Genomic DNA, 9,490 nt, shown 5'->3' with positions numbered 1-9,490 from the left:
GTTTGTAAGCCTTCTCAAATCCATCTACACACTTTTCCAAAGCCTTTCCATTTGCAAAAAATGCTTTTCTATCAATGTTTCTATTTTGCAAATTCTGAGTAGCCCACTTTGACTGCTCACCACTTGCATCATGTTATTTTTCATGAGCCCAAATCACAAATCTAAATTCTCCTCATGACAGTGAACCAATGCCCTAGTTTTTGTGCCCCCAAATGAAGGAGCAAAACTTATGAAAGAAGAGGAAAAATTTAATAACATTTTTAAATTTTTACATTGAAGAATTCAGAGTGAAATGGTGGATGGATGGCCTAATATTGCTAGAGAAATTTTATGATTGTTTCCATTGATAATTTTCCATTTAAAAGAACTCTCTTTTGTAAAGATTGATGAGGATAAGAAGTAGAAGACACATGTTGAAGAGTAATGTGCAAGTCAATTTTGTAAAAGAAAACAAGCAGGCGATATTTTGAATGATATGGAAACAAGCTCATCAGCTAGCTAGAAGAGAGTGATTGGAGAAAAACAAAGGAAAGTGTTGAAATATGGAAAATACATAGAGGGTAGGAAAGACAAGCAAGCAATGTTTGAAGTATGATTTGAACACAACTGCAATAGCTACAAGATGAGAGCAATCCAGAGTTTGTTGTGCAAGTGGTTTCTCTCTTCTTTGAGGATGCTGAGTGTTGGCTCCTAATTTAATAGTCTTGAAAATAACCAAGAAACTAGACCAATGCATCTAAGGCTAGCAAATTCCATTTTTATTAAATATCCCCTTCATACACCTAAAAACCCTATCAAAACATTGAAGCATTTACTTAACTCCTTGAGTCAAAAGCAACAATAGATTTGACATACAACTCATCCAAGCTGCCTTAAATCAAATGAACTTTATTCATTCAATTATAAAGTCAATATCATATGAAGAAATCAAGAGATAGAATAAGAAAACTCAGATAATTCATTGTAAATCCCCTTTTGTATTTATCCTTGGAAAGACCAAATAAGTTATACTGGTAATACTGAATGCAACTCACGATACTTTACATGATCTAACATTAATTTCCAATATCTCAGAATAACAACACATGAAATGAAATGAAAATCTACACAGAAGTAGGTGTGTGGCCTTCACTACTAGAGTTCAGCTCAATAGATAAGAAGCAAAAACCAACAACAACATTGGTTTCAAAATAGAACATTGGAACCCTGTTGGTATCACAGAGAAAACTACCAACTTGGTATCATAGTAGTGAGAAACTTTTCTAAAACTAGAACCCCTACAATGAATGAGAAAAAGAAAGATATAGGAGGAGAGTAAATTCTTGGATATGTTCTGAAGATGATATGTTTCCACTTGAAAAACCTCTCCTAATAGTGAAAATAGTCTCTCTAATCTCCCTCCGCAACTACATATCAAATATTCTATCATTTTGACCTCCAAAAGCCAGAAATATTTGAGATATTGGATTGAAAGAACATAACTAATTTTGATGCCAAGCTTGAAACCAAGACAAAGGTAAAAATACGTTAAATAATGAACTCTAGAAGCATGATTTTTTTTTTCAGAATTTGTTTTAGGCTTCAATGGACTTCAATGTTTGTTCCCCAACTAATTTTGATGCTCTGTGATGAAAAATATTCATTTTGTTGAGAATGCCATGGAAAGCACAAATCTTCTTCTAGACTGAACTGGTTAATACGCGTGCAAAGACTAACTCCAAATTTTGAAAATTTATCTCCTTCCAGTTCTAACGATATGTTGCACTACATATTTTGGATAAAAATTGTCCTCCTAGCAGTCATTTGAAAATCTGGCTCCCAACCCATGAACAGAGCTTAAAAAGGAAAAATTTAAAAGTTTATATAATATAGACTATATAAAAACATAAAAAATTATTCAAATATTTCCATATGTGTTTGAAAACATTTTTGAATTTTTATTTTTAAATTAATACTTATCTCTACCCATGCTACTTGTCAACTCCTCATTGGCCATCACCATTTAAAATATTAATTAATTAATTCCTCCATCTCCATCTGTCGTAGCACCAGAGGGCATATACTTTCCATCTTACGCTGGCACATTAATATACACTTGACACATTAATGCTTGAAATTATTTAAATTATCTCATCATGCATCGATGGCCATAACACTAGGAAGCTTTAATTTTCAATCTCCAACCCTACGGTGAGTCGTTTTCTCCTTCTCTCCCGGCATAAGAACATAAGCTTCATATTTTTACCTCTTGCTCCTATGCTTCTCATGCCACCATAAAGCTTTAAAAATTGTCATCCACTGTTACACTGAAGACTATCCTATAGCACTAGGAAGCCTTTGAAGTCTGCCTCCCGACCATACGCTTGGCTTCCAGAATTCACCACATATCCTCCATCTTATGCATTGCTCAACAAAACTTGTTGACTCTATCAAATTTTTGGATTGAACCCACCATGCAAGGCTAGCCTTCAAAAGGCTCTTCTCATTAAGTCAGTATACATCTTGTATGCTAGCGTATTTAACAATTGAAAAACCCACCAATACTATGAGTGTGGGACAAAGTGTTTGAACTTTTCCTACCTTGCAAATGCCACGGCTTCATCTGGCTTTCACATACCTTTTAAACATGGGCTTTTTTTGATCCTCTACCACTATCATCTTGTACTCTGCTATAGCAATTATTCCTGCCATTGGTAATTTCTTCTGTTGTCCATTTACTTCCAACATGACCCCTCTTGCCTTAGACATGTAGCTATTTCTTTCCCGGTTTGATTTTGATTCAAACACAAGCTACTCCTTTTCAAATGTTGGTCGTGGGATGTCTCTAACACTGCCTTACTCCCCTGCTATTGAAATAATCTTCAACGTGTGTGGGTATACTCTTTTTACATGTAGGTCGGCTTCCTACATGGTGACTTTTCCATCGTTTTGTGTGGAGCTCTGTTCTTGGCACGAGTTGCCTATCTCAAACACTCCCCTACTTCTTGAAAGCACATTTTTTGTTTTAAAATGCTCCATATAGCTCCCTTTGTCAGTTGGGACCTTGCCTCTTTTGTGGTTTGCGGGTTCTACCTTTTCTAGCCACTTTTTTTCTTATGATTTCTACACAAGTCATAGCAATGATCGAAATAAATAGGCCAATGCCAATTCTTTGCAAAGACCTGATCCCATGTTCAACTCTCATGATCTTCTTGAGTATGGTAACCAAGATTCAATCATAGAAAGGAATAATAAGAATGGCACTTAGGGCAGGAAAAAAGTGGTAATGAAGGTGGTGGGATGCTAAAATCAGAGGAGAGCTCTTGCCTCAATGTCTTTCCTTGGGCAACAAAATAAGTTGACAGTTGTGTGAATGAGATTGTCAATGCAATGGTGGATTCCCACACTGACAACACTCTTAGTAATGACTTCAATTATTCAACTTGTGTAACACTACACAAACACCATTGACCCCTTTTTTAAGTTGCATGTAGTCATAGTCTATGAGTATGGCTGCTTTGTCAAGAAATCATAGCATAGATGGTAGAGAAGGTAAAAATGGTTTTGAAATGTCCCAAGTATGCATCAGCAATGAAGGCTCCAAGAAATGTAAAGACAAAGGAAGCAGCTATCCAGTTGGTTATAAAATTAGCAACATGTGCTCTGCTCTCATTCATCTCATATACCAAGTAGGAGACCATGTTGATTGTAATAGAATAGAATGCCAACCTCTCCACCACCTTGTTTGCTTACAAATTGTAATTCCAAGCCATCTAGCAAAAGTAGTATACTGTAGCCTTTGTAGTTTAGGTTTGCACATCTAGTGTATTGGAAACTTGGTTGTAGCATGCCTTCACTTCACATTATGATGGAACTGTTACTATGTTTCCTCCTCATAAACCCTACACCTATCTTAAAGCTATATGGAAGAAAATTTGATTTGCACAACCTTCTATAAAACTTTTCACATGATAATTTTAAATGACCACATGGTAGTACCCCATTAACTTCTTTTAGTTTCATTTCCCTTTGATGAACAAACCTCAACACTAGGATGACTCAGTTCAAGTAAGTTAAAATCACCAAACCATTAATCTCATCTTTTAAAACAACAATGTAGGAATGTGAAAACATCCACTATATTTATGATATATAGTGATCCAATTTAATAAGGATGATGACAGGTGAAAATCTCCTTTTTAAAGCTTACTACAATTGATTATTCATGCAATCCCACATTTTCACTTTCAAATGAGATGGTAATATATGTGCTGAAATAAATGCCTTCATTACTTGGTCAGAATAGATTTACCCTCATGCATCAATCATATCATCACCACCTATATCACCCTTGCATTATGATACTTTAATAAACCAAATTCATTCCAGTCGAAAACCTCATCATGCCTTATAGATCTGATGGCATTGGTCGGGCCCCAAAGTGGGTCCGACTAATTTTTTTTTTGTTTCCAAACAACTAAAATGCAAAACTGATCTATTGAACCCATCATATTGATTAGAACCAAATTTAACCACCGATTAATCAATTGAAACTCATTTTACCATTGATCTACAAGCTGTGAATTCTATGTCACGATGCCTGTTGCCTAGCTTTAAAAAATGACACAAACATATAACTTGGCTTTGAAATCAACAACACTGAATCTCTATCCCATACACTTTTACCTTGCCAAATCTTATCCCATGAAGACATCAAGGTCAAAAGATATCAACCTCCAAAGTTGCTCACTTAAATTCCCCTACAAGAAAACATGTTAGAAAACTAGAAATTGTGTTCAGATTTGGCTTTGAAAACTAGGCAAACTGACACTTGGGGATTTGGAAACTTGGGTGTTGGTTCATTGTCACGAGGATAGTATAAATTTGTGGTTTTGGCTCATGACAAATAATATGGCACAAATGGGGAGCGGTTCAAGTAGGCTAATCAAAAATTACAGACTGTAAACATTGACAGAAAATCATTTTTTGCAAATGGAAATGACCTGGGAAAGCATGCAGACGAATTCATCAAGACTTAAAAATTGGCACACTTAAAGTATTTTTAGAGTACAACATAGTGGTACAATCTATTCAATCTCACCTGTCACAAATTTTGGGTTATGACATCATAAACAAGGGTATTGATCAATCTCCACTTCTTGACACTAGTGAAACTTTAGAAATTCCATTTGGAATCATGTTTGAAAACTAAACCAAATTATTCGTCATAAGCTCAAAATTGAAACATAGCATTTCTCTAACCTCTAAAATGTAACACAATAGGAATTTTCTCATTTGGATCAACAGGTCAAAAGTTATAACTCATCAAACAAGGCCTTTTAGAATTTTGCACAATTTGCAAATGCAGGAAAACAATAAAGTACCGAATTTGAGAGATTCAAAATCTAGTTAAACAGAATCAAAACAACTCAAAATCTGAAACATAGGTTCTTAGTTATGGATGCTAGACACTCCCAAAGCAACAAGCCATAAAACATTTCTGGGTTAAAGATATTCAAAGGCAAACTGGGCTTTTTGTCGCTATTTGACACTAAAGTAAAAATGGAGAATTGGGAACTGCTCAAAACAAGACTTCATGAAATGGCTCAAAATGAAAATTTATCCTCATGCAACACATAGATGCACTAAATGCAAGGTGTTAGAAACATTAAATATGTCACAAGCCTTAAAAGGACAGCCAAGTACACATGTATTTTAAATCATTCAAAGGGGTTGATTTTCTCAATGGTACTCAATATCGGGGCTTCAATTTTGAGTCCCAATAGTGGCTCTATCTAGGGATGCATGTCCCTTGTGGGCATGGAAAGAATGTATATCTTTGGTAGAAGTAGACCATACACTTGACTTCTTTCGAACAACTTTATTGAAAGCAAGAAAAGACTACTCCTACTGTGTACAAACGATGACCCCAGGCCATCAAACTTCAACAAGACCTCTTACCTTTGTCACGAATCTGATTTTCATCTACATTCTCATGAGGTAAGTGGGAAATAATATTCATATCTTTTCACCAATTTGACACACATCTTCAATTTCTTCCATTGGAAAAACAAAATCATCACCATTACTTTCATAGTGTATGTAAAAACTTGGCACAACTTCAAGCTCTTGCTCACTATAAAAAAGAACATCAGCATGCTCATGAATACCAACATCAAACTGAAACTAATCTTTATAAACTGATTCATGAACATCATCAAACAGAAATACAAAAGCCTTATATTCAACTTCATCAAATGGGTTATATGTGTCGCTCATACCTTGACTTTGCATCTCCTCAAATGCTGCCAGCTAGGTTTTAAATGAGTAATTAGATTTATATTCACACATATCATCATCATCAAAATCAAAAAATACTCCATAATCTCCTGATGTATCTTCACAATTGAAATGCTGATTAATTTTTACCTCATATGAATCATCATAAAACTTACTATGAAGTGTTGGCTTATTTTCAAAGACAATTTCATCAAGAACCTTATTTTCAATCTCACAAAATGCAACATGATTGGAAAGTTCAATATCACATATGGAAGAACAATACTCTAATTTTTTATAGTAGTACGATAGTGTGTCATCATTTGGATCTAGCTCAACTAAATCTAAAACTTCCATGTCCTCTTCAAACAATGGATTGATGATTCCATGCAAGAATTCTTTTTGAAAATTTGGACAAAATATTGGCTAATCATCATCAAGATCTTCATCGTATAAAGCATTAGTATACACTTTAAACTTATTACTCATTTCATCTTCATGGAGACTTTCAACATATGAAGAAAAATTAAAACTATATGAGGATTGAATTTCTACTCCATCAACAAAGCATGTGGGAATTAAATCAATATTATTCTCATCGTCTCCATCAAGGTGATTCAAATTTCTTGTAAACCAATCTTCTTTCATTTTATCAATAGGTGTTGATGCATTAATCTTAGAATCAATAGTATATTGTTGGTTACTAATGCATATACCTTCAAGACATTCATCTACACAATTAAGTACTATGTCCTGATAAATAATCCCTTTGTCCTCATATGGTGTAGACAAACCTTCTTCACAACTTTCAACCTCAAACTGATTTGCACAATTCTAAAATAGAATTTCACTCTCTGATTTGGAAAAAAGTACACCTACCTTTACTTGCATAAGAGCACTCACTTCCGTCACTATTTTCTTCTTCCCAATCAACATCAGACTCATATGAAGATGAACATGTAGTATAATTTTTCTCACTTTGATTCGAGTAACCACTCCCATCATCTTCTTCATATGATGCCTCTTGATTATATATTAGATCAGCAACTTTACTGTCATCACTTGAAACATGACTTTCAACTTGTTCATTCTCATACTAAGATGAATATCTTTCAACTTCAGATTTTATAATATTCTCAACTTGATGTAATCTATGAATAAGAGAAATAATTTATTGAATATATGACTAATCAAGAGAATCCACCTTACCATCCACTACTAAAACATTGCAAACATGTGTGCTCTATTTTTCTGACTGTGATTGAGATAAATATGATTCACATTCTTCATCTTGTGTTATCTCTCCATGGCATGTCAGATTAGCTACATCAAACTCCTAATCAGAGACATAACTTTCAGCCTCATCACTCGTACAAGACTAAGATCTAGGTGCAACAACTTCAAGTCTATAAATATTAGCAACATCATCATACATATAATTATCATGAGAAGAACTTACTTCTATAACTAAACCTTGATCTATAATATCATCACATTGCTCATTTCCATCAAAGTCTTAAATACATCTTACTATTGCAACATCATGAACATGTATGTCTTCATTTGCAATAGACTCATTCTTTTCTACACACACAGTTTGATCTAAATTTTACACTTGATTATACATTATAGCAGGGGTGTTGATATTCTGATTTGCAATTAAAGTGTCAACACTATGTTCCACTTTTATTTCATAAATATTATACTAGAAATCATTCATAGAAAAATGACCTCTGATCAATCCATACTTCAAATTATTTTAAATATCTCTAGTAGTCATGAAAGCCTGATATAATGTCCTAGGTTCTTTATCCCTTAGTAGATAATTCATTTTCTTGTCAAATGCATCAAAGTAAACAACTAAACACATTTGATCATCCAGTCTATAATTCTCAGGGATCTCATTCAAAACTCTTACAAATCTGATGTTAAATTGAGGAACAAGTTCACCATTCTTAACATGAATCTTGAAGAATTTATCATAAGAACCAGATATGCTTACTCTTTCTCCAAATTTCTCCATGATTATTGAATGCAACTCACCCCAAGATGAAATAGACTAGACTAGTAGAAAATAAAACCAATCTCTAAAATCACCTTCTAAAGTTTGAACAAATAACTTCATATGCATGTCCTCATGAGGAATCTCATAGTCACCCATCAAATCATTGAACAACTCAACATGATGACTAGCTAAAATAGTATGGTTACCATTAAATTTAGGTAAAATCTTTCTAATATCATTAGGAATGACATTTAGGAAACCATAAATACCATCAAAGTATAATGGCATATAGCTCTTGGTTGAAATAGATATAGAAATATCACTAAGTGGTTGCATACTAGATGAAAGGAAACTTGACATTCTTCAAAGATTTGAAAGTCATTCACCAAAAATAAATTTCAGATTCACAACTTGCAGTGGATCTATACAACCTTCTACCAAATAAATCTCTTCAAATACACTACACAAACTTTATGCAACAAGCTAAAACTCAATCCAATGAAGTGTATGAAACCTATCACACTATTCTCCTCCTCCTAGTGCCGAAAATCACTTGATGGAGAACACACATGTATACCACTTTCTTTCATGACAAGAATAACATCATGAAAAATAAAATACCTCAAGTGTTGATGCTGAAACTATTGATTTGCTGATTTGGCACTGGAGTTGATCTCAATTCCTCACACCACAAATTGAATCCTTATAGAGCTGCCATCTCCTTGAGGAGGACTAAATGAAATCACTATTGTGATTCAATTTTATCATTCAAAAACTCTTATGACAATAGATCAAACAACACTTTGAAACTCATCAGTCAAGAACTTATATATCTCTCTTCTTGCTTAAAACTTAACATAACTTTTAGATCTGCCTAATTTAGTAGAAACCTCTTGAAAACATTTATACAGGACCAATCTACACTGGTACAAAGATCTTTAAGAGAGTCACCACTCACAATTGTGAGAAAGATTTAAAACATGATTCATAACATGACAAATCTAAACTGGATTTTCAACTTGTAGAATTTGTAGAACTTTAAACAATTAGAAGAGAGAAATAATCTTTGAACAATTCTGACTTTGAATTTATAGTAGTATTTTAAAAACCACAACTAGTTGAATTGATTGGAAATAAAACTTAGTAACAACACAATCTGCATTCAATCCATTAAAGCTACTGCTATCTTGAATAAAGAATCACTAGGGTGCATGACATTTTGAATAA

General features: G+C 33.8%; 1 pseudogene; it reads left to right on the top strand.

Moving 5' to 3' along the window:
• The first annotated feature begins 603 nt into the window (after positions 1 to 603).
• The window catches only part of LOC149544086 (histidine-containing phosphotransfer protein 1 pseudogene), a 50,658-nt pseudogene continuing 41,771 nt past the window's right edge, over positions 604 to 9,490 (top strand).

The sequence above is a fragment of the Cupressus sempervirens genome, chromosome 8 (genome assembly GCF_028749045.1).
Source record: "Cupressus sempervirens isolate cs-2001-9-10 chromosome 8, ASM2874904v1, whole genome shotgun sequence".
NCBI classification, from domain to species: domain Eukaryota; kingdom Viridiplantae; phylum Streptophyta; class Pinopsida; order Cupressales; family Cupressaceae; genus Cupressus; species Cupressus sempervirens.
The sequence above is the reverse complement of the archived record's forward strand: the minus strand, read 5'-3'. Positions and strand labels throughout refer to the sequence as shown.